We start from the raw sequence: 5765 nt of genomic DNA on the forward strand, positions 1-5765 counted from the left end.
TCACATTTTTATATCTCTGGTTTCAATTGGGATTTGAGTATCATGGTCAAGTAGTTATGAGGAAAATAGTGTAAGGGCTTAGTACCACATATTTTAATGATTTTATAATAACAATTCTTTTTTTTTTTTAATTTTTTTTCAACGTTTTTATTTATTTTTGGGACAGAGAGAGACAGAGCATGAACGGGGGAGGGGCAGAGAGAGAGGGAGACACAGAATCGGAAACAGGCTCCAGGCTCTGAGCCATCAGCCCAGAGCCTGACGCGGGGCTCCAACTCACGGACCGCGAGATCGTGACCTGGCTGAAGTCGGACGCTTAACCGACTGCGCCACCCAGGCGCCCCTTTTTTTTTTTTTTTTAATTTTTTTTTCAACGTTTTTATTTATTTTTGGGACAGAGATATAATAACAATTCTTAAGAAAGAAAAGATCAGGGTAGGAATTCAAAAGATAAGCTTTTTATTGGTAGGTTTTATATTTGTAATGAGGTTAAGGGGTAGGTTAAGTGGAAGAAAATCATGTAGTATTCCTGAATAACTTTATTAAACAAAGGCTCTAACTATTCAAAAAATAATCACCACCACCCTAATTATTGTAAATTATTAGGTATTACAGTAACCCACTGGAGCAGTTACCCTACGGTGTCTGCCATAGCATCCTGTACTTCCTGTGTATAGGATGGTACTTAGATTACTTTATTCAAACTATTTGTTTAATTTTCTTTCTGCATCAGATTATAAACTCTGTGAAGACCTGGACTATATCATGTTTGATTTAAATACTATTACAGGGCGCCTGGGTGGCGCAGTCGGTTAAGCGTCCGACTTCAGCCAGGTCACGATCTCGCGGTCCGTGAGTTCGAGCCCCGCGTCGGGCTCTGGGCTGATGGCTCAGAGCCTGGAGCCTGTTTCCGATTCTGTGTCTCCCTCTCTCTCTGCCCCTCCCCCGTTCATGCTCTGTCTCTCTCTGTCCCCAAAATAAATAAACGTTGAAAAAAAAAATTAAAAAAAATAAATAAATAAATACTATTACAGCCCTAGGACCTTGCCTAGTGCCAGGCAAGTAGAAGGTGCTCCATAAATATTTACTGAACGAGTAGATTTTTTTTGTGCCACTAGTAACTTTTATCAAGTAAATCATTACAACTCTATCCTAATGATCTGGTAATCTCTTAATATTTGATCTTAGTGATTAATGCTTCATTATACAAAAAAGTGGGATCTAAATGATTTCTTAAGTAGCTTCAAACATGTAATCAGTGGATTTGTTTGGTTTACACATTTTTTGAAGCTACTTTCCTTACAATGTAATAGGAGTGCTAGGTTAGGAGTCAAAAAGCCCGAGTGGATATCCTGAACTACTTACTAGCTGTGCCCTTCTGCAAGTTACTTATTGGTTCTGAACCCATTTCTTCTATCTATAAGTGAGAAAAATGAAAATAAATGGTGTACGATGAAATCACTGTTGAAACTCTTTAAAAGTGTTGTACTAATTTGTATAGCTACACATTTGGCTAAATATGAATAGAATAAGACAAGATACCATTTATGAAGATAGAATATATGATCTTGATATCATTAGCATTATGCTAAATGAAACTATAAAGTCAACCTCTAACTTGCTTGTAAAAGATGTCTGCTTGGAAAAAAAAAATTCAATCCTAAATTGAGCATTTACTACGTATAGGGACTGTTCTAAATCCCTTACATGTGTTAATTCATTTATTCTTCACAGTGACTCTATAAGGCAGTTATTATCTTATGTTTTTATATATATCAGGTAAACCAAGAAGTAGGTTGAATAATCTAAGATCACACAGGCAACAAGTGGAGATTCCACCAGAGGGAGTCTGTCACTTTTACATGACAAAACTCTTTGCAGGATCCCGGTGATAAATTCAATATGCATATAATTACCATGTCTTAAAAGGAAGATTGTTTTGCCATTAAAGAAAAATCTAGTGACACCTCGGTGGCTCAGTCGGTTAAGTGCCTGACTCTTGGTTTCAGCTCAGGTCATGATCTCATGGCTCATGAGTTCAAGCCACATATTGGGCTCTGCTCTGGCGGCACTGAACCTGCTTGGAATTCTCTCTCTCCCTCTCTCTATAAAATAAGAAATATTTATTTATTAATAAATAAGCTTAAAAAAAAGAGAAAAGTCTATTGGCATGTTGGGGGAAAAATTCTAATTTAAAAACAACTCTGCCTGAATGAAGTAGTTCCTTATCTTGGTAGTTCCTTGCAACTTTATAATTTGGAAAACTAAATGAACCACGTGAATATACTATTATCTGAGAACTCAGTTCCAGAGAAAGGCTACTGTTCCAGTCTAAGGTCTTTGCAACCTAAAGACACAAGGCATGAAAATAAGTATTAACACATTCCAGTAATTACTATATTCTTACACATTTTGATTATTGAGTGAAAGTAACAAGTAAAATTTCACCAAATGATTATTGATAGGTCTATTCTGTGTTCCTCAAAAGATTGCAAAACAAGATAGATGATTAAAAATGGCACTTTATTTTTAAATTTTTTTCTGCTTAATAAGGACATAAGGGAAAAATGCGTGTTAAATCTGGGGAAAACCAACAAATACTTTACCTTCTACTGATTTAGGATAGGAAACAATCTTTTCCCACAATGGTCTGCCCCCTCGACAGCGTTGTTAGCCAATGGACAGGAATATTATTTTTCTTTTTGGCTTCTGCCTATTTCCAATAAACAGAGGACTTTCTTATTTCTGATCCCCTGGTTTGGAAAACAAATGGTCAGAAACTTATGTTAAGTGATATAAGGAGAAACAACATTTTTTTTTTAATATATGAAATTTATTGTCAGATTGGTTTCCATACAACACCCAGTGCTCATCCCAAAAGGTGCCCTCAATACCCATCACCCACCCTCTCCTCCCTCCCACCCCCCATCAACCCTCAGTTTGTTCTCAGTTTTTTTTTTTTTTTTTTTTTTTTTTTATTTTTTTTATTTTTTTATTTTTTTTATTTATATATGAAATTTATTGTCAAATTGGTTTCCATACAACACCCAGTGCTCATCCCAAAAGGTGCCCTCCTCAGTACCCATCACCCACCCTCTCCTCCCTCCCACCCCCCATCAACCCTTAGTTTGTTCTCAGTTCTCAACAGTCTCTTATGCTTTGGCTCTCTCCCACTCTAACCTCTTTTTTTTTTTTTTTTTTTTTGTTCCCCTCCCCCATGGGTTTCTCTTAAGTTTCTCAGGATCCACATAAGAGTGAAACCATATGGTATCTGTCTTTCTCTGTATGGCTTATTTCACTTAGCATCACACTCTCCAGTTCCATCCACGTTGCTACAAAAGGCCATATTTCATTTTTTCTCATTGCCACGTAGTACTCCATTGTGTATATAAACCACAATTTCTTTATCCATTCATCAGTTGATGGACATTTAGGCTCTTTCCATAATTTGGCTATTGTTGAGAGTGCTGCTATGAACATTGGGGTACAAGTGCCCCTATGCATCAGTACTCCTGTGTCCCTTGGATAAATTCCTAGCAGTGCTATTGCTGGGTCATAGGGTAGGTCTATTTTTAATTTTCTGAGGAACCTCCACACTGCTTTCCAGAGCGGCTGCACCAATTTGCATTCCCACCAACAGTGCAAGAGGGTTCCCGTTTCTCCACATCCTCTCCAGCATCTATAGTCTCCTGATTTGTTCATTTTGGCCACTCTGACTGGCGTGAGGTGATATCTGAGTGTGGTTTTGATTTGTATTTCCCTGATAAGGAGCGACGCTGAACATCTTTTCATGTGCCTGTTGGCCATCCGGATGTCTTCTTTAGAGAAGTGTCTATTCATGTTTTCTGCCCATTTCTTCACTGGGTTATTTGCTTTTCGGGTGTGGAGTTTGGTGAGCTCTTTATAGATTTTGGAGACTAGCCCTTTGTCCGATATGTCATTTGCAAATATCTTTTCCCATTCCGTTGGTTGCCTTTTAGTTTTGTTGGTTGTTTCCTTTGCTGTGCAGAAGCTTTTTATCTTCATAAGGTCCCAGTAATTCACTTTTGCTTTTAATTCCCTTGCCTTTGGGGATGTGTCGAGTAAGAGATTGCTACGGCTGAGGTCAGAGAGGTCTTTTCCTGCTTTCTCCTCTAAGGTTTTGATGGTTTCCTGTCTCACATTCAGGTCCTTTATCCATTTGGAGTTTATTTTTGTGAATGGTGTGAGAAAGTGGTCTAGTTTCAACCTTCTGCATGTTGCTGTCCAGTTCTCCCAGCACCATTTGTTGAAGAGACTGTCTTTTTTCCATTGGATGTTCTTTCCTGCTTTGTCAAAGATGAGTTGGCCGTACGTTTGTGGGTCTAGTTCCGGGGTTTCTATTCTATTCCATTGGTCTATGTGTCTGTTTTGGTGCCAATACCATGCTGTCTTGATGATGACAGCTTTGTAGTAGAGGCTAAAGTCTGGGATTGTGATGCCTCCTGCTTTGGTCTTCTTCTTCAAAATTACTTTGGCTATTCGGGGCCTTTTGTGGTTCCATATGAATTTTAGGATTGCTTGTTCTAGTTTCGAGAAGAATGCTGGTGCAATTTTGATTGGGATTGCATTGAACGTGTAGATAGCTTTGGGTAGTATTGACATTTTGACAATATTTATTCTTCCAATCCATGAGCAGGGAATGTCTTTCCATTTCTTTAAATCTTCTTCAATTACCTTCAAAAGCTTTCTATAGTTTTCAGCATACAGATCCTTTACATCTTTGGTTAGATTGATTCCTAGGTATTTTATGCTTCTTGGTGCAATTGTGAATGGGATCAGTTTCTTTATTTGTCTTTCTGTTGCTTCATTGTTAGTGTATAAGAATGCAACTGATTTCTGTACATTGATTTTGTATCCTGCAACTTTGCTGAATTCATGGATCAGTTCTAGCAGACTTTTGGTGGAGTCTATCGGATTTTCCATGTATAATATCATGTCATCTGCAAAGAGCGAAAGCTTGACTTCATCTTTGCCAATTTTGACGCCTTTGATTTCCTTTTGTTGTCTGATTGCTGATGCTAGAACTTCCAGCACTATGTTAAACAACAGCGGTGAGAGTGGGCATCCCTGTCGTGTTCCTGATCTCAGGGAAAAAGCTCTCAGTTTTTCCCCGTTGAGGATGATGTTAGCTGTGGGCTTTTCATAAATGGCTTTTATGATCTTTAAGTATGTTCCTTCTATCCCGACTTTCTCAAGAGTTTTTATTAAGAAAGGGTGCTGGATTTTGTCAAAGGCCTTTTCTGCATCGATTGACAGGATCATATGGTTTTTCTCTTTTTTTTTGTTAATGTGATGTATCACGTTGATTGATTTGCGAATGTTGAACCAGCCCTGCATCCCAGGAATGAATCCCACTTGATCATGGTGAATAATTCTTTTTATATGCCGTTGAATTCGATTTGCTAGTATCTTATTGAGAATTTTTGCATCCATATTCATCAGGGATATTGGCCGGTAGTTCTCTTTTTTTACTGGGTCTCTGTCTGGTTTAGGAATCAAAGTAATACTGGCTTCATAGAATGAGTCTGGAAGTTTTCCTTCCCTTTCTATTTCTTGGAATAGCTTGAGAAGGATAGGTATTATCTCTGCTTTAAACGTCTGGTAGAACTCCCCTGGGAAGCCATCTGGTCCTGGACTCTTATTTGTTGGGAGATTTTTGATAACCGATTCAATTTCTTCGCTGGTGATGGGTCTGTTCAAGCTTTCTATTTCCTCCTGATTGAGTTTTGGAAGAGTGTGGGTGT

This window comes from Puma concolor, chromosome F2, assembly GCF_028749965.1.
Source record: "Puma concolor isolate L17-30 chromosome F2, mPumCon1.1.hap2, whole genome shotgun sequence".
NCBI lineage: Eukaryota > Metazoa > Chordata > Mammalia > Carnivora > Felidae > Puma > Puma concolor.